Source organism: Trachypithecus francoisi, unplaced genomic scaffold (assembly GCF_009764315.1).
Source record: "Trachypithecus francoisi isolate TF-2019V2 unplaced genomic scaffold, Tfra_2.0 Lachesis_group17, whole genome shotgun sequence".
Classification (NCBI taxonomy): Eukaryota; Metazoa; Chordata; class Mammalia; order Primates; family Cercopithecidae; genus Trachypithecus; species Trachypithecus francoisi.
In genome coordinates, this window is record NW_022681462.1 from 100,749,251 (window position 1) to 100,772,435 (window position 23,185).

The 23,185-nt window shown below is 41.6% G+C and overlaps 1 long non-coding RNA gene across 1 annotated transcript in view; it reads left to right on the forward strand.

Moving 5' to 3' along the window:
• Positions 1-1,779, forward strand: part of LOC117063042 — a 63,695-nt gene extending 61,916 nt beyond the window's left edge. Inside the window, exon 4 of the long non-coding RNA XR_004428689.1 lies at positions 820-1,779. This is a non-coding gene — a long non-coding RNA (uncharacterized LOC117063042). The remainder of the gene's footprint in view (positions 1-819) is intronic.
• The last annotated feature ends 21,406 nt before the right edge of the window (positions 1,780-23,185 follow it).

Genomic DNA, 23,185 nt, shown 5'->3' on the forward strand with positions numbered 1-23,185 from the left:
ATCAGAGCAGAACTGAAGGAGATAGAATCACAAAAAACCCTCCAAAAAATCAGTGAATCCAGGAGTTGGTTTTTTTGAAAAGATCAACAAAATTGACAGACCGCTAGCAAGACTAATAAAGATAGTCCTAGTTTTTGACTGTTATCTCAGAGTGAATATTACTAGGTGCCCACTTCACTCTCAACATTTCCTGGAAAATCAGTTGTATGGCCACTGTACTTGCTGCACAAGACTGTTAAATTTAAAAACACAAAACCTTTGCACTCATTTTCCAAGGAATACGTTGGTTTTATGTACATAAGGCCCAAAGACAAACAAATGGACAAAAAGTATGTCTCAGGGTGGAGGGGAGGGTGCAAGGGATATTTAAGAATAATGTAAGGAATCTGGGACTTGCAGCTTAGGTTAGAATTTAGGAATTTCCTATGACCCCTTCTTTCCACAGTCAACAATTGATTTTCCAATTATGTAAGGGCCACCCATGCTTTCCTGGATAAACCTGAGAAAAGCAATGCTTTTGGAGGACAAAATGGAGTCCTTCCCAGAGGAGCCAAATAAATCCCTCTGTAATGGTATGCAGCCTGTGTCCAGGACGCAAACCAATCTCAGACGTTAATAAGAATTCTCAGCTGTATAAAGCAAAGTTACAAGATGTTAAATTCAGGAAATCTCATTTTACACTAAACAAACAAGGAAAGGGGGTCTAATTGGGTTCCTCTGCAATCAGATCCTATTGCCTTCTTGGGCTCACCAAGTTGTGCTGAGGGATGGTCTGTGGGAGCTCATGCAGCCTTTTGCCGTAAGTCTCTTCCTTTACAGATTTGGACAAAACAAAGGAATGAATGTTGGACAGAAGTTTTGAAGACCTCTATGGAAAGATAAAGCTCTCAGAGGTACCAACCTCATATGAAAGCGTCCTTTAAAAGGTCGTTTTATTAAGGCTATGGCAAAGAAATAATTTTTGGAAATGGTAGTTTTCCCATTAGATGGAATGTTTATTTTCCCTTGATTTTAAACAGTCTACAGTGTGCTTTTATTTCCTAAATTATTTAATTGTCAGAACAGCCCTCTGAGCTAAGAATTAGCATTTCCACCCTTGTAGGAGAGCTGGTATGTCAACCCTTGTCTCTTGAACATGAAAATATATGTTCCGAATTATTATATCAGGAATACAGGAGCAACTCCATGTATTTTAAGTAAGGGAAAGTGAGGCTCAAATATTTTATCAAAAAGTAAAATAGAAAACAAAGAAGCACAAATTCCAAGCAAATGCCTTGTTAAATAGGATCTTTGTAAGCATTGCATCGTCTCCTCTATCTTTGGAAATGTCTGGTCTTTTGTAATAGACTGCAGCAGGGGCAACCTTTTGTTCTCTACATTGTGCCTTTTCCTGGGAACCCAGAAAAACTATGTTTCCCAGCCTTCCTTGCAGTTAGGTTGGGGCCATATAACTCAGTTCTGTCCAGTGGAATGAGAGGGAAAGGGATGTCTTTCACTTTCAGGCCTGTACTTCCTCTACCATCTTTTTGTTCTGCCACTGAATCCTTGGATTCCAGATTTTCCAGACGCCTCCAAGATGGGGGAGAGCCACTTGATCTGTAGGGACTTTGAGTGAAAATAAATAAACCTTTATTGTGTTAAGCCGTGTAGATTTGGTAGTTGTTATAGCAGCTAGCTAGTATTAATTACCCTCTTAAAGGGATGCCAAGACATTGGTATATTTTATCTTGCCTAAGAAAAATAGAGAGCTGTCAATCTATTTCCTCTACTTCCCATAAATAGGAAGAAATCAACACCTGGTAATATTATTGGGTTCCTGACTAACTTATGGACTCCTTGTGGGCAGGGACGTTGTAAAACTACATTTCGAATCCTTTTCTTCTATTAGGTTGATGCAAAAGTAATTGCACCAACCTAATAGACTAGTACCTGACACATTGAGGGTAGGCAGTAAATGAATCTACAGGGACTAAAGAAAGACTTGATGAGTCATAATTTGGATGTATTCTCATTCAATGCAGACTGAAAGTTTTTAAATTATTTGAATGGTAAATATGACTTGACTTGTTGTTTTGCTAAAAAATGATAAGCAACTAAAAGGAGGACTATAATCTCATTTGTACTAATAATGTAAGCTTATTTGAGTTTTATTACGTTTAAAATTTTTCTTATTGATTACCACAATAATGAGGAATCATCTCTGCCAATCAAAATCAGTATGGCCTCCACACACAGGGAGCTCTGATCACTGGACATACTTCTGATAAATCTGAGACGCTCTGTGCTCAGCAGTGCTCAAGGTTCTGTCAACATGAATATCTCCTTACCCCATGGAATGAAAGAAAACCAGTGATGTTTCTGACATCTACACCAGTGCCTTTGAAACTTTAAAGAATTTTAAATATGTATCTTGTCTTTTATAATTCAGTTGGTGTTTAGATTTAAAGTTAATGATGTAATTTCCTAAACTAACCTCTCTGTGCATTTTTCTACCTCTGATTTTGAACATTCCTGAAGACTGGTTGGCCTACAGTATCTAAGTGATCTGTAATGTAAGTGGCAAGAGTGTGATGCAAAATGGAACTGGAGTGGCCTAATCCCTCCTCTTAGTGACCTAAGCTATTTAGAGGAGATGGAGAAATGCTTGAAATGCTTTTAATTAACCAAATAGCTATTGGAAAGCCATGTAGCCCGCTGCCTGCCAGAAGCTGTCATAGCTCAACTATTTCAGGGTTTCTTTCACATAAACAAGACTGATTAAAAGGGACCAATATTATGTAATTGCCATTGTCTTATTCATAACTATAAAGGTTTTCTCAGAGAAACCACTGAGTCTGCTCATTTTCACAGTTATTGGTTGCTCCTCCCCTTCCCTGGAGATTCAGCCCCTAACTGGTGTCTGGAAGGAACAGTCAGGGACGCTTCTGCTGAATAGTGTGTGCTGTGTGCCGTGTTCTGTGTTCTGTGTGCTCCTGCTACACTGGCCGGCAGGGAGGTGATGGTAGGGAGGAGACAGGCCGGGGACAGGGAGGAGGCAGGGAGGAGAAGTGGCCAAGTGGGTACATTAATTATCTGCTCTTCTGGAGCAATCATGAACTCTAAGAAGAAATTATTAAGTAGCAAGCATTTGACTGTCATTTGAGTCTCATTTGTATTTTTAGAAATGGTTATTAGTAATAATGAAAAATAGAAATGTTTAGGAATATAATAGTCCTAAAGACTTTCCATCCAATCTTGTCTTTTTAGATATTTGTAACACTAATGACCTACTGCTGATGGATAACCAAACCACAGTGACTAGGAAATCATTTCATCATTCCATAAAGATCTGCTGAACCCCTCTAGGTGCTGAGCACTATGGAAAGAGGCCACAGTCAGGGGAGATGGTCTTTGCGCTTAATTGCTCAAGAATGAAGTGGGTGCAATCCTGGAACTCACAGTTGTGCAGGGGAAGTTTCCAGATATGACAGGCCTGCTTTCCTGAGATATACAGCTAAGAATAAATATTTGTGCTGCATCGAAGGGTTTTACCATTAGAAGTTGTATTCATTGTTTTCACTGATGCCCAAATGACCGAACGTGAATATAAGGGTTTGACTTGTCTTTTATTAAATCCAGATTTGCCTTTCTAACCAAATAATAGAGCTTGAAGCTAGTATAATGTTTAGGTGAATATAAAACATGGAATTACCACAGACAGTGATGTCTAGTCTTGAGAGTTTGTGTTTATCAATGCTTTGAGCCCCAAAGGGAAAAGGAATCAGAAGCCTCCCACCAGCAAAAATCTGGTGCTGTCTCCTGAGCACTGCTGGCTACACTATACCTTCCTAGCTGTGAATCGCTCTTTCTCTCCATGGGGCCGGGTACCACTCTCCATGTCTTGAAGGCTTCTCTCCCTAAAGTTTGACAATGGAGAAGGGCACAGCCTCTTGTTCCTCCAAACATTGGTCCACATGTCTTTTGGGTTTTAAAGATCGAAGCACAGTATTTAGGGCCACTGAGTCTAGATTTGAATCATATCATATTTCCATCACCCTGGCTGGGTGGCTTTAGGACCTGTGTACTCTTTTAGACATTCCACTTTAGCTTTTTCATCTTTAAAAGCAAAAATGAAGACATGCATAGGAGAGCACTCAGCATGCCGTCTTGTGCAGATCACACACTCCATAAAGAGACTCGCCCTTCTTCCTGCCACCCTATGCCCAAACTGCCTCTTTTAGAAGAGGGATAAGGATTTACACTCTGCTACATGCTTTATGTGGATTATTCCTTTACTACAAAGTTATAAAATAGGTGCTTTTATTTTTCAGACTATGGATGAGAAAGCTGAAGGCAAGGAGAGAATGAGAAATGTACTCAGTTTTACCCAGAAGCAAGCACTAATGCCAAGATTTGAACTGATGCATATACAACATAGAAGCCTTTGAGAGTCTGACATTTGTGCTTCTCTATTTTCCCTGGACATAATTATTGGAAATTGAAGAACAGGACACACACACACACACACACACACACACACACACACACAGAGAGAGAGAGAGAGACAGAGAGGAGATAAAATTTTCTATTCACAGTGGGACAACTGTAATTTATATCTTAGGACTCCAACGTATAAATTGCAAGGGTTGAGGGCAGCTTAGCTCAACCTGCAACACACAATCATCTCCACTATAAAAAGTCACATTGCTGAGCATGACTTTTCCTCTCTAGTCTTCTGTTCTGCTTAGCACCGTCACCAACATGGTAGCAATGATAAGAACTAGCAGAACATGCTTATCTTTCTGTGTAATGCACAAGCCAGTTTTCCAGTTCAATCTTCCCACCCTCTCTGCAAGGCAGAAAGGTATGTCCAGATCACACACCTAGAGGATGACCTTGTAGGGCCTTAACCCCAAGCCTTCTCTGAATGTTGTGTTCTTTTCATAGCATCCTGCTATTCTGCTGTTCAATATAACCAAGTGTACTGCTGGAAAACTAGTGACGTGGTTGAGGGCAGTCAGAATGCACTGTGATTTCATGGTAGCATCCCTTTTCATGGTAGCAAAACATAGATTCACAACAAAATAATAAAAGATACCAATGAGGACTTGTTTAGAGCAAGAGAGGTGAACCATGCCAAGGGCCAAGCCTCTTCTGGTGAATAAAGTTTTATTATAACACAGCCACAGCCATTCAGCTAGACATTTCCTGTGTCTTCTTCCATGCTGCAATGCAGGCCTGAGTAATTGTGCTGAAGACTGTGTGTTCCTCAAAGCCAGAAAGCAAGGGGGCTCTGAGAGCACTCAGTGACTAACAGGATGATGTCAAAGGACACTGAAACTGGAGGGAAGGGCTCTGGATGTCCTAACTTGGGACACTGGAGCATGAAAAAGGAAGCGGATGGTAATTGACACATTGAATACATAAAAATCCATGAGCCCATAGCAATATTCAAAATATTAATAAGAGAGACAGGGCAGAAAAATAAAAAGTGTGGAGGGGAAGAAGTTCTTTAGTGAAGAAAGCCAGCTAACAGGTGAATAATTGAATTAGAAAACAACAATTCTTACTGGTACTGTTGCTATGAAAAATACAAAATAAAGGTATTTTGAAAACTCTAATTACTTTGTTAGTCTGTAATTATTATAGGTAAAACTATTACAATGTACAGAATAAGAAACCCAGGTTAGGAATCAAGGAAAAACAACAAAATCAAGCCCTTAGGCTTCCTGAATGGTATTCACTGGCCAGCAACAGAGTCGAGCGTCTTCCTGTAAGCATGTGGCAAGGTCCCAGGCTGGGCAATGGAAGCTCCAGGTTCCCCCCCAATTCCCTCCCCATCCCCAGGCTCCTGGCTTCCAGATGTCACTTCCCAGGCCCCCATGCTCTTTGCTAGGCCAGGACAAGCCAGAGCTGAACGGCCCCTAGAGGAGACCATCCTATTCATCCCCCTCTCTTTCTGCAAGATGTGACAGTGTTTCATTTGTTTGATTACTTCGTTTTGTAACTTTGATCTCAAAGGATACTAATTTTGCAACTTCCCTAGTGCTGATGTTTGACAATCCATATGCATGGAGTTTCTCCTCCCTCATAGTTCACCTCCATCTAAGGGATTTCACTGGTCTTCCTGTTAAGACTTCATGCACATTCACCCAGGTTGTTGTATTAGTCCATTTTCACACTGCTGATAAAGACATACTCAAGACTGGGCAATTGAAAAAAAAAAAGGGTTTATTGGACTTACCACACCATGTGTCTGGGGACGCCTCACAATAATGGCAGAAGGTGAAAGGTACATCTCACATAGTGGCAGACAAGAGAAGAGAGCTTGTGCAGGGAAACTCCCCTTTATAAAACCATCTGATCTCATGAGATTTATTCCCTCTCATGAGAACAGCATGGGAAAGACCTGCCCCCCTGATTCAATTACCTCCCACTGGGTCCCTCCCACAACACGTGGGAATTCAAGATGAGATCTGGGTGAGGACACAGCCAAACCATATCAGTTGTCATTATATATTTCTCAAATCTCCATAACAACCAAGGGGCTGCAATGTGTGATGGGCTGTACAGTCAGTTGGCTTAAGTTTGAATCCACATTCTGCCAGTGATTCACTGTGAGGGAGGATGAATTACTTAGCTTTTTGAGCCTTAGCTTACTCATCTGTAAAATAAGACTATTCAACACTGTATTTATTTGATAGCGTTATTATTACAAAGTGCCCAAGACCATGTGACTTAAATAACACAAATTATTGTCTCACCATTCTGGAGGCCAGATCAAGATGTGAGCAAGGCTGTTTCTTTCTCAGGCCGCAAGGGAGAATCTGCTCCAAGTCCCTCTCCCTGGCTTGTCTTCTGTGTCTTCTGAGTCTTCTCCCTGTACCTTTTCACATCATCTTCCTTGTGCGTCTGTCTCCAAATTTCCCCTTTTCATCAAAACATCAGTCACAGTGTATTAGGGCCCATCCTGATGCCCTCATTTCAACTTGGCCATCCCTGTAGAGACCCTATCTCCATATATGGTCACACTCTGAAGTCTTGGAGGTTAGGACTCCTCCAAGCAAGAGTTGGGGGGAGCTTAGTTCAACCCACAACACACAGTCCTGTCCACTATAAAATCCACTGGAAATGTAACAATGTGTAGAACTTAGATGAGAGCCTGCTTCCTGGTGAGGCCTAAGTAAGTGTTATTTATTATTAATACATTGACTCTCTCCTTAGTGCTCCTGGAGGAGAGATTTTACTGCCTCCAATCTTTTATGCAGGTCATTTCTGAGCCTCTAATTATCTTTAGAACTCTCCTGTGAACCCTCTTCTAAAATCCCTTGACTTTTTATTTGCAAAGTCTAGAAATGGGAGATGGAAGATGAGATTATTTGAGAACAGAACATCTCCAAGGAGGGTCTGGTGGCCACCGGGGCCTGGGGTCCCTAGGGGCAGCCTTTGGACTTTCTGCGGAGTGGTCACTCCACACCCTCAAGTCCTACCTGCTCCTTGCAGGTGGAATCTCCTTCCTTCTCCCTGGGCTTCTATCCCACATCTTTCTTGGAGCAGACCTTGCCCTCTCCAGCTTCTACTGGGCATGTGTAACTTGTCTGCCTGTGAACCAAGTTCCCAGTTTTTCCAGAAGGGAGTTTAGATCTGACTCTGGTGAAAATGGACCTCACCTGTCTATCTTGGCTTGAAGCAGTCCAAGTAGGTGAACCCTTTAGGCTAGGGATGTCCTAGCAATTTCCTCCAGCCTCTTTCTATTTCTCATTTATTCCTGTAGCAGACACTTTATGGACACCCACTGGCCAGTCCCTTGTAGCACAGGTTGTGGGATACCCCAGGTGGCCCAGGCATGGCCCCTGCCCTCAGGAAGCTCACAGGCTAGTGGTGAAGACACACAAATGTCTGAGGCTGCCCCCCTTACTTCTGTCCTGTGCCCCTCCTGTCCTGTGGGTTCAAGATTTAGCCTTCTCTTCTGGGAAGCCTTCCCTGACCACAGGAGTCTGAAGAGTTCATGCCCTCTCTTAATTTCCTTTTGCACTTGTCTGTCCTGCTCAGCTGTCCGCCCTCACCTGCCTTCCCATCTCCAACACAATGAAACTCTCTGCAATCCTGCCCCACCAGACTCAGCCTCATTTCTGACTGCACATACATAAAGTACTGCAGCTCTGTTCTTGAAGTCACAAAAACCAGCGAGGCTCCTGTCGCTGCCTCTGTTTAGGGTGGGCTTCATACCCTGATGCAGCCTTGCTCACCTCTGACCACTGCTGATGGTGGTGTCAGAGTCCCTGCATGGACTCACACCAAATGCCCCTGCTCTGCTCTGGTACAGAGATTTTACAGCGAGGCACAAGTCATGGAAAGAAAGAGCTTTAAGAATAAATGTGAGCGTCCTCGGTGCCTTGTATTTGAGAATTGCCTCACTGTCTCAGCTCAGGAAGCAGCTTGGTGTCCCATTGCCCGAAGAGCACTAGGAACCTGCACTGGTCTTGCAATCTAGTAGGACTACCACAGAGAAAGTCAAGTGGGTGGCCTCACAATTGTAGGAAGTCTTTTAGACCTCATATCTGTGCACCCGCCTTGCCTCTGCCCTGCCACTCAGCGAGCAGATAGAAACCCGTTTGTTCCTCTCTGGATTGTGACAGCCACCCACTAAAGTAAGCGGGTCCTTTGGATGTAGTGGTAATATTTTACTCATGCAAACTATACAGACAAGAAATGAACCTGTGGGAGACTGAAGTTATGGGAGCTCCGTGATTTCAGAAGAAAATTAAAACTCACCAGGAAGTCAGAAATGCTGTCCCAGCCTCCCACTTCTGCCTGCAATAATTCAGGCACTTCTGCTTTCTGAGATGCTGATAAGTCTTGGTACAAAGAGACCCCCATGTAGACCTCCCTACTTCACAGCTTCATGAGAGTATGGATAACAGAACCTTGGAAAAAGACTGGGTTCAAGGAAGTGATTTGTTTAATCATCAAGTTTCTGGCTTAATCTAGGATATGGATTCCCAGTCACATTCTTTCCATGTGACCAGCCTAAACTAAGCTGGCCTATGGACACTATTTTATCAAGTTGCTTGTTGTTGTTTAGTGTTTGCATGAGACTAGAAGGAAAACCAAAGAAAGGTGAGGCGCCTGTTAAGACTTTCAGAGGAAAGGGAATCCTTTAGAGCCTGCATTCCATATTTAACCGCAGTGCCACACACATACTTCTTTCTCTGCTATTCAAAAGAGGAAATATCAGAGAATAATACACCAAAAAATGCATTTGTATTCTGCTTGGGAATGGTGTTTTCAAATTCTGCACTTGAGAAGGAGTGTATTGTTATACCATTTACCCTCTCATAGAAATTTTATTGTTTTTTTTTTTTTTTTTTTTTTTTTTTTTTTTTTTTTTTTTTTTGAGACGGAGTCTCGCTCTGTCGCCCAGGCTGGAGTGCAGTGGCCGGATCTCAGCTCACTGCAAGCTCCACCTCCCGGGTTTATGCCATTCTCTCGCCTCAGCCTCCCGAGTAGCTGGGACTACAGGCGCCCGCCACATCGCCCGGCTAATTTTTTGTATTTTTTTTTTAGTAGAGACGGGGTTTCACCGTGTTAGCCAGGATGGTCTCGATCTCCTGACCTCGTGATCCACCCGTCTCGGCCTCCCAAAGTGCTGGGATTACAGGCTTGAGCCACCGCGCCCGGCCAGAAATTTTATTGTTTTATCGAAATAAATAATTTGCTATATTAGGAAGACCAAACATTAAACTCAAACAAAAGCCTAAAGCCTATTTTATTGATATTTAATACAATAGTACTTGCAATCAATTATATACTGTTCTAATGACTTTCTTCCAACCTCTTCGAAGCCCCCATTACTGTTCTTAAATACACACACATGAACACACACACTCAGGAACACACACACACCAAGAAGAGAAAGAAGCTGTTCCTGCTTTCCAATTCCCCAAGTCCCACACCAAAAATTCTTAATTCTTAAATTCAGTATGGATAAAATAACCAGGAACTTGTTAAAATGTGAATTTGGTGCTCAAACCTCCTAGAGATTTGGATTTAACAACACAGTGGATATTATCCATGAGCTGTCCTTGAGAAACACAGCTCTATACGTATAAATTCAATCTAAGTTCACCCTGGTCAAAGCAAAGCATTCTGCAGGAGCTTCCATTGCACCAGTGGCTAGCACCTTTCGTTAGCTGAGTTTTCAGTGTCTTGGTCAATACCTGTTAGCTCTTCAGGCATTACCTGAGGTGAGTTACTGTGCTGATCTGACAACCTCTAATGCAAGACACAGCACAATACTTACCAATGAGAGACTCTCAGTCTGAATCCCGCACTGCAAGGGAGGCTTGGCCTGGTTCCTATTTTAAGCCTTGGGTAGGATTGTCACTTGCCTGATGAGATCTCTCAGTTTGGAAACTTTCATATGTTCTTCTCCTGTGGTACTTATCACTCAACCTTGTATGGCAATTTATTTAGTTCATGCTCGCAGGGTCTTAATTAGGTTTAGTTTTCACCTTATGTAAAACTTAGCACGACGGCTGGCATCACCATTAAAATCAATAATGGAATCAATAAATTCATTCAAATAAAAATTAATCGTACTTTCAATCTCTCTGGCTACTAAAAAGATAGACCACTAATTCATGCTCTCTCTCAACCAAAGCTAAATCTCCATTTACATTACTTTCTCATTATTGAGGTATTTATGAATCTTTCAAGCCCAATTGATTAGTCAATGAATTTATTTGCCTAAACAGACAGCAGATTTCTGCTCTGTCCTCCTAAGCTGCATGGCTTTTATCTCCCAAGCCTTGAACTCTTTCAGCTGGAGGCTCATTTAATTAATTTATTTAATTCATTGATTCATTTAATTAGGTGACAAATATTTATTGAACAGTTATTCTGTGACAGGCATTAGTCTTAGCACAAGGGATACAGAGAAGAAAAGAAGTAGTTTCTGTCCTGAAGAAATGTAATCTAGGAAAAGCAGAAAAACAGGCAATCAAACGATTACCTGCAGCATGTACAGAGTGCAGGTGTGCACAAGGAGCATTGCTCAACTCTTTCTAGAGGGAATAGGAAAGAATTGAGAAGATCCTTAAAGAAAACAGGCAGAGTGGGAGAAGAGCATCTCAGATAAAGGTCATCTAGAAAGTTGGAAGTGAAAATATGCACTATATAATATAGAAATCCTAAGTGACTTCAGCTGGGTTTCCCAGAGCATAGATCTTTGAAATGGAGATTTGCATGCAATACATTTCTTGAGGATTTTCCCCCGGGATCACCGAGTACGATTGCACAGAGGGAGCATGTGAACCGTGATCAGTTGCAATGCAAGCCAGTTTCAACAGGAAGCTCTGGGGCTGGGGCAGCCTGCAACACTGTCCTGCTTAGAGCAAGGACCAGGCTCTCACCCAGGGAGCCTTCAGAAGGTTCAGTCCCTACCTCTTCCCTCCTCCTGCCCCAGAAGGTAATGCTTTAAGCTAGGTAAGTCTCTTCCTTTGACTGGGAACAATTCTTGGGGAAGGATTTCCCTGTAAGCTGTCCACCACCAACACTCCCAGCAGCAGGGCAATGAATGCGTCCGTCCTAAAAGTGCATCTGGGCCACAGGGCAGCATCCACTCCAGTAAGCCCAGGAAGTATGAAGTGTGAGAGTGCAGATACCTTGCAGAGGGGACAGGAAACAAAGCTGGGAAAGTAGTCAGGAGTCAGATTGTAAAGGACACTTGCACATCAGAGGCTTGGATTTATCCCAAGAACAATGGAAGCCATTTACAGGTTTTCAATGGAAACCATGACCAGTTTTGCATTTAGAAGGATCTGTAAGTATAGGATGATAAGGATGGCTGGAAATCACTTAAGAAACTTCAGAAAACTTTCAGGAAAGGGGCAGAAGGGTGGTAAGGATGTGAGAGGTTTTTAGAGGGTAAAATAATTAAAGATGAGTGGCTGATTGTGATTAATGAAGGAGAGGAACAGAGTTATGAAACTGGTGAACAAAGAAAACTTTGGCTTCTACAGTAAAGAGATTTGAAACCACACACAGGACTTCTTAGTTCCTAAAGTGCAGTTTGCTTAGCAGAGCCAGCAATGGAAAAGATGCCTCCAGAGTTGCGAGGGAATAATTAATGTGATGGTTTGAAAAAGAGAGATGTAGAGATGTTGTTTTCATGTTTCAGTAATTCATGTATGACAAAAAAAAAAAAACATTGGAGACTGGTGGGCACTTTCTGAACACATTGCATATTTTTCAAGATAGCATTCTCAAACACAATTAGAATTATTACTAATTAAGGACATGTGAACAAATTTGAATACCTAAGTGTGTGTGAAGCTCCATATTTACGATCCTCATGGTCTCCAACTAATAGATTCTTCAACCCTACAGCAGTTCTGTGTGGGGTTATCTAGTGGAGGGAGAAGCAGCAGAGGAACCGAGGAGAGAAGACATCCAATTAATTAAAAGGGTATTAGTTCTTGCTCCTAATTAAAATCAACTAAAATAGGAATTTGACAGGTGTTTGGCCAGAAAGAGCATATTAAACAATATTCAGTCTTTAGGGGAAGAGCAGAAAAATCCCACAGAAGCATCCAGAGGCCATTTCCTAAAAAATTCTCTTTTGCAATACAATGCCTTCCACATATTTTAAGAACCCCTCCCCGCTTTTCCCCAGAACCAGTAGAGAGCTATCCTACTCTACACAACTGAGTTATATGGATTCACACCTATCCATACATCTTCATAAAATTTGTTAAATTATCTTATTGTGTGTGTGTATCTATCTATCTATCTATCTGTCTGTCTATCTATATATGAATTATAACTGGACAGAAAATAAGTTAAACAAAATGCTTGAGCTGTCAATTTGATTATTCCTAAAAAATAACATTTTTCATCAACTACATCAAATATGAACTCCATAAGGACATGGATTTTCCCTCTCATCTGTTCACTGATGTATCTTCTGTGTTCAGAACAATGCTGGGGCCATATTTTCTCTGAAGGCCATAGGGAAAGTTACTTTCTGGCCTCTTCCAGCTTTTGGTGGGGATCAGCAATGCCTGGTGTCTATTGGCTTGTAGACACAATGCTCCAATCATTGCTTCCTCATTCATGGGCATTCTCCCTGGGCCTGTCTCTGTGTCTTCTCTCTTCTAAAAATACCAGCCATGTTAGATGTAGGGCTCCCTGTAGTCCAGCATGGTCCCATTTTAACTTAATTACACCTGCTTCCAAATAAGTTCTCATTCATGGGTGAGGACTTGAATATATGTTTTCAGAGGGTGCAATTCAGCCAGCAAAATGTTCTTCCAAGATTGTTTATTCATATGTATCATACTTTTGGAGTGCATCTTCAAGGAAACCAAATGTCTTTGATATTGCAAATACTTTGTTAACTCTCTCCTGGGTTTCTCACTGCCCATTTTCCCAAGGTCAAATATAATACATAAAATATCTCCACTCTCCTCAGACATGACACCTACTGGGATTTTTCTGAAGATAGTTTAGATGAAGAGGAGGCAAAACAAAAGACACAAAGGAATAGTTGATTTACAGGGATGAGAACAGGTTGAAAAGAGGTATCTTAATGAAGGATAAAAGGATTTTGTAAGAGGAGACTCAGGATAAATTTCACTGATTTTTTTCTCTAGCCAGCTGTGTTTCTGATGATAACATGAATTGTCACTTTATTTGCATTTTACTGCATTCTTTATTTGTAGAAAAAACATTACATACATATATGTGTATACACACACACACACACATATATCCTTTATAGGGGAAATTTTCTAATGTCAGCTTTTATTCAACAGATCCTTATAAAATATGATTTGTTATGCACTGTATTAGATATTGGAGGAACAAAGGGCACATCACTGACATGACAAGGGGTGCATTTAAGGAAGGTTAAATGGGGCATTGTAAGGGGAATGGAATGGAAGAAGAGATAGACAGACTGTATGAGGGGACTGGTTTAGATACTTTTATAGTAGCTCAGGTGAGAGGCAATGAGAGTTTGAATTACAGCATAACCACAGGGCTGGGAGGTAGGAGCTAAGCCAAGACCTTGTACCAAAGTGGACATAGAATCTTGCGACACATCAGTCATCAGATGTGGGTAAATAAATGTAACTCATATGACCCTTGGAATTTATTTGACCCATAGAGATATAGATCATCCTGACCCGATATTCCGAATGTGAAAAACTAATCAGTCCAACGCCCTCTCTGTAACACTTGTGGATCATCTGTCTTCCATGCGGCTACTTCCTCCTATGTTCTGTGTTAGCTTGTGATGTTTAGGTTTCTTCTTTGCTGACTTAGACATCTTAATTCATCTCTTGATTGATGTCACTATAAATGCATTCACATTAAGATCTTTGCAACTTTGTGGATGAGTTTTGGGTCACACTACAAGGCAGTCTTATCAGAGCACACATGGTGGATCGTGATTTTGTAGGAATGCTCCGTCATCTCTCTCTTAACCACCCTTCTCAAGCTCTCAGCATCTCACATTTGCAAACACTCCTGGCATGTGACCATTTCTTGATCATTTATGTACAGTTGGATAAGAAAAGCAGAATCACTGTGGGTGATACGAAGTCATTCTCATGCTTTATTTAGAAATAGACATAGGCCTTGTTATTGACCTCATGGGTTACACAGTCTATTTAAGATAGTTACGTACGTGCTTGCCTTTGAGTTTGAAGTCATCAGGGCTTGTGGTTAAGAAGGATAGATGAATGTGACATGGGAGAGAGAGGACAAATGGGAATTTGAGGGAACAAACTTGGCCTCACATCTCTCTGTCACCCCCTCCAATCTCAGTGATAGGGTGCAGATAGGTGAGTGTCCCTCACTACGGACCTGCACGCCCACCTGACCCAGGGCTCAGAGAAGCTGAAGGGGAAGGTCAGGTGGGAGCTGGGAGCCTTGGGCCCCGCCACTGCCCACCATCCCCCAGGGGAATACACAGAGGAGTAACCGGTGCACACCAACCCTCCAGGTGGCAACACAGCTGCTGCTTCTCTTCTGGTGTCCAAATTACATGCAGAGTTCCTTTGCAGAAGAATTGAAAATTCAGAGACGTGGATTCTGAGAAAGAATTTCCAGCTTAGCTAAGTCATCTGGGGCAGTGAGGAACAATCCGCAGATCTACCATCATTATGGAAAAATGGCCCCACTCTGTTGTGTTTTCAGGAAAAACGAAAGGGCTCCCAGGCCTACTTGACGCTTTCAGATGCCTGGTGACAGGAATAGAGAACCAGGGAGGGGCCTCAGGATGCTGAGTTCAGAAATTGTGAGGATCGAGGGGTGAGAAATTGAGAGCAAGTAATTACCTTGGAGACATCAGCAGCATCACCTCCCACTTAGTGACCTCACCCAAGCAGAGACAGCTCGGATGATAAGGTGCCCTAACTCTGACAAGGTTGCCTCATCAAAGCACACATGGTTGATCATGATTTTGCAGGAATGCTCCAACATCTCTCTGTTAACCACTCTTCTCGAGCTCTCAGCATTTCACATTTGCCAAATTCTCCTGGCATGTGATGATTTCTTGAGCATTTAGGTACAGTTGGATAAGAAAAGCAGAATCACTGTGGGTGATGAGAAGTCTTTATCATCCTTTATTTAGGCATAGATATAGGTCTTGTTATTGACCTCATGGGTTACATAGTCTACTTAAGATAGTTATGTATGTGCTTGCCTTTGAGTTTGAAGTCATCAGAGCTGGTGCTTAAGAAGGAAAGATGAATGTGACATGGGAAGGACAGGACAAATGGGAATTTGAGGGAACAAACTTGGCCTCATATCTCTCTGTCACCCCCTCCAATCTCAGTAATAGGGTGCAGATAGGTGAGGGCCCCTCACTACGGGGCTGCACGCCCACCTGACCCAGGGCTCAGATAAGCTGAAGGGGAATGTCAGGTGGGAAGTTCCTATACTTAAGAATTATGTAAGGAAGGCTGAATTTAAAGCGGGTGAGTCTTTGGATTCAATCCTATCCATTAAGGCCTATTGGTTCATGTCTGCTTTTTGACTTACGGCTTATGGCTGCTATGAGTATGAACCCAACTACAGGAGACTTTAATTAAAATAGGCACAATTTGTTCTACATACATAACTTCAAGTCCCCACAATAGTACTGTATAATCTCTATTATTGTTAATTATTATTTTCTCTATTATCAGACTTTCCTAATCTCTATTTTATAGATAAGGAGGCTGGTTCTCATCAAGATTAACTGACTCGTCCCAAATTACACAACCTGTAAATGCATAAAGGAGGGACCACATTAATTATCTGCCTCTGAGACACACATTTAAAACATTTCCTCTGCCGCTTTCATTTCCTAAGGTCCTGGGGCCAACCTGAGGCTCATCTGAGGGAGGTGTCTGAGCTTTATGCAAGAGAGTGAGAAATACTACCTTGACTGTAATTTACTCTGTGTATATGTGTCTGTTGGGGGGGCACTTACATACCCACACATAAGACACATACGTGTATTTGTGTTTACACACACACACACACACACATACGTGACAAGTACAATGTATTTCCTCAACCTCAGTGTGTTCTAATAGCTAACGCAGAGTCTTTGCTCACATGTTCACATGCCAAGTCTTGTGCTGGATGCTGGGTTAGTAATGAAGAATGGAGATGGTCACTACCACATGGAGCTGGTAATCAAATGGAGGAGGAAAAAACGAATCAAATGCTTACACTAATAAACATGTAATTATATTTTATCTTATTGTAATCTCAGTGCACCAGAGATCTATGAGAATTTGTGACACAGGAATCTCTGGACTGGGGAAGCTGAGCAAGTTTTCTTTAAAGAGTGAAGGTGAGTTTATCTGGAAGAAGAGTCAGGAGAAGAATGGGTTAGAATATTGAAGACAGAAGAAACAAAACACGTAAAAACCCTGGAGCAGGCAGAAGGAATGGAGGTATAATTAATTAATTAAACACTTGCAAAGATCAAGAGCAATTTCTTTCCGGTAGGAGGCACCTACCATTTTCTGTAGTTTGCTGGACAGCCCCTCCGGAATTTTGCAGATGTTGGGAGGAATGACACATAGGCACCAATGGACGTGTGATCAAGTTTACTATTCATTTGGCAAGCAGCAAAGGGTCTCTCCAAAGAGGAGGTCAAGAGCAAAAGAAGAAAGAGCAAGCATTTGGGATTTTCACTGTGGACAAGGCTTAGAGCCAGGGTGGGAGTACCCTCCCAGGCAGGTGTTCATGTTGTTTGAAATGGCCATCTGCCTGATGATGAAGGGCAGAAGCACCAGTGCTTATGGGGTTGTCCAGAGGTGTGCAAAGAGGAAAGGAGGGGCAGGACTTGAAATTTGTCATTGGTCAGTAAAATTAGTCTTTCTCTTTACTACATAGGTGGAAGTTACTGCAAAGTGACTTTTCACAATTTCAGTGAAATGCATGAAAACACTAGTACATTTTTGCGTGGGGTGAAGGCTTCCAGAAGCTAAAGTCAAATAGTCAAAACAGAAAATAAACAATGTTTTTCCTGCTGTCAAAGCTATTACCTGAACTGTAAGGAATATACCACGGGTGCTTTAGGGAGTGCGTGTATATTTGTGCCTGTGTGTGGGGGCATATGTGTCTTTTGCTGTGTGAGAAGTATAGAAAGATTAAATAGATGATTAGAGTCGGATCCTGATGAAAGCATTCTTTTTTCACTTTTATTTACATCAGTACTTCTGGCACCCTACAAGGTATATAAGTATATACCTACAAGGTATAGAAGTGAAGGCAAAAGAAGCAAAGAAACGACAGATAAATGAAAAAGAGTTAAATAAGCAGTTTTGAGTCCCTACAATAGGGGTGCCCATTCTTCTGACTTCCCTGGGCCACATTGGAAAAAGGATTGTCTTGGGCCACACATAAAATACACTAACACTAATAATAGCTGATGAGCTAAAAAAAATAGTAAAAAAATCTCATAATGTTTTAAGAAAGCTTACTAGTTTGTGTCGGGCTGCATTCAAAGCTGTCCTGACCTACAAGCTTGCCGCCAAGCTTGCCCTACAATATAGCACCATCTGCCAGGTACATGATGTAGGTTACCTCTTCAAATCTTATAAATATGTATTATGTTAATATTCATCCTAGTTTTCAAATCAATGACCTGAAGTTCAAAGAGTTATGAAAGATCATTCAATTAATAAGTGGTAGAACTGAGATTTGATAATTGGATAATGAAGACTAGCTTCTTACTATAGTTTACCTGTTGTTTCAAATTCAGTGTGTGGATTTTGTTTAATTTTTTTTTTTCAAAAAATCATTGAAAGTTTGAAAATTCCCTTCAGGTTACTCTTGCTATTGACTAATTCAAAAAAATTTTCCTGAACAAAACTTTATATTTCCCAACTTATCCATTAACTAAGTTATTTTGAAACAAAATCTCCTTAAAACTCAATAAACACTTCTAAAATTTATTCCACAAAACCACATAACACAATTTTTCTCCCTCTTGGAAATAATCATAAAATGCTAATTTGGTCATTTTTACTCTAACTTTTTTTTCAAAGCTGTAGTTGGGAAACGTATTGGCACTACATCTAATTACATCATATTCCATTCAGAACAATGGTACAAAAAAATCACCTAGCCCTGAAGTCTCAACACATTTTCTCTTTTTTTAGAGTTTTATTGTGTTTATAATTCCATTCTAATTACTCCTTCTCTTCTTTTCACTATATTTTCATATTCCCTGTCAGAAGAGATGAAGTTGAAACCTCAGGAAACACATAACATTTTTGTTTTAGAAATCTCTTAAAAAGAATTCTCTTTCAAAACTTTTTTGTTTGAAGATGTTTGCTAACTGGAGATACATAACTGGGGAAGTATTTTGCTTCATTGAGGCAAATCCTAAGACAAAATTTTTTGAGAGTTAGAAAATATAGCCACATTCATCCATCTATCCATCTATCCATTCATCCATCCATTTGTCTGTCCTTCCATCCATCCATCAATCCGTCCATCCCTCCATCCATGCACCCATCACTGTGCAACACCTACTGAGCCATGCCAGTATGGAGCATATGAATCCACCTGTGCTCACATCTACGTACTCTCCTTTTAAAATGAACGAACAGACCCTGCTCCTGTGTATGAGATTTCATCCTGTTCTGTAAATCTTGACTCTGCTCTTGAAATAGTGCCCTGTCTTCTACATCACTATTGTTACCTCTTCTACTGGATCATTCCTAGTAGTAGAGAACATTTTCAATGTTTTTTTTTTTTTTTTTTTGAGACACGGTCTTGCTCTGTCACTCAGGCTGGAGTGCAATGGCATGATCGCAGCTCACTGCAGCCTCAACCTCCTGGGCTCAAGTGATCCTCCCACCTCAGCCTCCTGAGTAGCTGGAACTACAGTAGCACACCACCATGCCTGGATAATGTTTATATTCTTTGGACAGATGGAGTCTTGCTGTGTTGTCCACATATCCTTCTGACTACTACTTTATTTCTCTTTTCTCCTAGACAACGTAATTCCTTGATAATAATTATTCTATTTTTCTCAAACTCCACATTAGTACATCTTAGTGGCTCCACCTCCAAAATACAGCTTGAAGGAGGCCACTTTTCACCACCTCTGTCATCTTCTGCTCACAATCTTGCTTCCCGTTATCATCAATTCTCCACATAGCAGGATAATGATTAGGGAAATACATATCAGCTAATTAGACCAGAGCCCATCAGTGCCCTCCCCAGCTTCTAATGACATAATGACACATGGATTGTGACCCCACATGGAATCTGTAGCCCAGCAGCCTGCATTCCTCTTTCTACACTTCTATCTACACTTGCTTCTCTATTTCCTTCCCTTTCATTTTCATCTCAGGTCGTTTCTACTGGGGTTTGGTTCCCATCACTCCACTGAACAGGAGCTCCTTGTTAAGGAGACAATAATCAATTCCCAATCCTCATCTCTTTCACCTGAAAAAGGAATTTATTTTATTATTCCTAAAGTGCTTTCTTCACTCACCTTCCTGACACTGTACTCATTTTCTTTTTACCCTCACTGATCTTTCCTTTTTAGCTTCCTTCCCTAGCTGCTACTTCTCTCTCAGATGTCTGAAGCTTTCCATAACACACAACTCACCCTATCCTTCTCTCCTCTGATACTCTCCTCTAACACTATTTTAAGGCCTAATTGAATTTTCTTTAATAGACTTTATTCTTTAGGCAGTTTGGCTCGCAGTAAAATTGAATGAAAGGTACAGAGAGTTCCCAAATGCCCCTAGCCCCCAGACAGGCACAGCCCCTACCCCACCTCAGATCAGCATTCCCCATCAGCGCAGTCTGTTCATTACAATTAATAGACCTACATTGGCACATCATTATCACTCAGGGTCCACAGTATATGTGAGTGTTCATAATACTAACTCTTTAGGTGACCTCATCCCAGTCCCTTGTCTTTATGGCTGAAGATTCCCAAATTCCGTCTTCAGCCCCAAACTACTTCCTGGTCTCTGATTTCCTGGTGTCTCCATTTGAGTATGTAGTTGATATCTTAAATTCAGCATGTCCAAAATAACTTTTAACTTCTTGATTTCTTCCATATCTTAGAAAATGTCACCAACATTCACTGAAGAGCTCAAATCAAAATCTGGGCATCATTTTTGATGCCTCTATTTTCCTCAAACTCCACGTTAGTGGATCTTACTGACTCTGTCTCCAAAATACAGCTTGAAGGAGGCCACTTTCCCCATCGTCTTCTGTTCTCAATCTTGCTTCCCCTTGCCATCAATTTTCCACATAGCAGGATAATCAATGGGAAAATACATGTCAGCTAATTAGGCCACAGGTTATCAATACTCTCCCCAGCTTCTAATCACACATATATTGTGACCCCACATGGAAACTATAGCCCAGCAGCCTGCATTCTTCTTTCTGATGTCATCTCCCCCGGCTCCATCTCAGGCTTTGCTCTCTAGTGAACTGTCCTTCTTACTCTTCCTGGAACAAAGGCCTGCACTGAGTCATTTGCATGGATGCTTCCAAAGGTGGATACAGAGCTCACTCTCTGCCTTCCAGTGACCCTGCTCTAGAATTCCTCCTGTCATCCTTCTTCTCCTCTCACTCTCCCTTTCCTATCCTGCTTATTTTTCTTTTCTTTATGCGATATTAATAATTATTTGACATTTGATTTTTTTCTTTTTTTTTTTTTTTGAGACAATCTCCCTCTGTCGCCCAGGCAGGAGTGCAGGAGCGTGGTCTCGGCTCACCACAACCTCTGCCTCCTGGGTTCAAGTGATTCTCCTGCCTTAGCTTCTCGAGTAGCTAGGATTACAGGCACGTGCCACCACGCCCAGCTAATCTTTCTGTATTTTTAGTAGAGAGGGGGTTTCACCTTTGTTGTCCAGGCTGGTCTCGATCTCTTGACCTCATGATCCGCCTGCCTCAGCCTCCCAAAGTGCTGGAATTACAGGCATGAACCACTGCGTCATTTGATTTCCTGTGTTATGCATTGACAAAGAGGATAGTTCACTATCTCCTCTCTAGAGCATAAACTCCATGAGGGTAGGAACTTGGTCCTGTTCACTGCCCCAAGAATTGACACGTGTCTATTGAATGAGTGATCAATATCATTTCTTCAAAAAAAGGTGCTGACTCTTTTATCAGTGGGGAAAGTACGTGACTGCAAGTAGCTGAGAACTCAACCAAAACTGGTTTAAGCTTCTAATGGTATATTTTTAATTTAAATAAAAAGTCTGGAGGTAAAAGGGCAAGCTGAGTGCAGCTGCTCAGGTGTCACCAGGGACCGTAACCCTTGTCCTCCTGTATCACCGTCCCTGGCTGTGGCTTTTGTCCTCTGCATGCAAAGCAGTGCTGCTTTTCTGGGAAGGGCACCACATTCTGGACTAAAGGGAAAAGAGCCTTCTCCTAGGAAGAGTTTGCTCTTTTATTTGGCAAAGTGTTTCTATCTTTCCTTAGCCAGAACTTGAGCTGCGCCCGTTTGCAGCTGAAGTTCAGTTCTGCTCTGACAAAACTGAACTCTGTTAGGAGGGAGGAAAGGGAAAATGTGGAGTTGCAGGCAATGAGCCACAATGAGCCCTGTCTGCTACAAGCTCCGTGGGTGCCAGGCCCTGTGCTACGAGGCACTACAGATATATCTTCTCTCAAGGAATATGTGCTGTAGAGAAGATGGATAGTAAAAATAATCATCCTAAGGAAACCAAAACTCTTGTGAGAACTCAGAAGGAGCTATTGGACGCTTGGGCTGTCAATCAGAAAACACTTTGCAAAGCTTATAATCGCATCTTAAGGGAGGCTTGCTAACTGAAAAATTCTGAGAGGGTCTTCTAGGCACATGGAAGACTATTCGCAAAGGCATGTAGTTGTGAATGTCCAGAGCGTGCTTGAAAAAGGAAACTCATTTAGAATATCTGAAGCATAGATTAGCAGTGCCTGAGGGTGCGCAGGGAAGCAGAAACTGTGGGTTACAGAGAACTTTCAAAAGCTTCTAGTAGAGGAGTCACAGAATCAATACATTCATTTCTGAGAGTTCAATCACTTTTCATGAGGAGGAGGCACTAAAGAAATAGACTTGAAGCAGGTAGATAAATTCGTAGATGATTGTCTTGGTATTAAATCAACCCTCTCCCAAACGCATATGTTAGGGTCTTGTGTTACAGGTAGGTGTGACTAGATGCAGGCATAGTTTAGAGCAGTGGTCATAACTTCCAATGGCCTACAGAAGCTGGAAGGTGATATCTTAAGGGAATCAAATCAGATTAGAGGCACAGTGAGTAGTGGGACTGTAGCAAAATGAAGGGTGCACCTCCTCTCCCCAGCAAAGACAAGCAAATTTAATGTAAAACAACATATGAAATGCTGTGCCTACGAGAATGAGTATCGGGACAAATTTTGTCCAGTGTTACTGGTTCCAAGCGCAAGAGTATCCTTTCACTTAAACAGATACAGTGACGTGCATCGTGCAGGAATACGGAGGTTTGTACCTCCCCCAGGTTGAACTGGAAACAGAGAAAATTAGATATTCTTGACTCATTTACAAGCTTCATGATGGGCATTGAATTGAACCAACCAGAGGAAGAAATACTCTAAATTAGGGGATTTAATGATGGAGGCCTGAGTTTGTGTCACTGAGCATGATTTTTGGCAGTACCCGCAAATAACAGGAAAGAGAAATGGAAAAAGTCCAGTTTCTCTC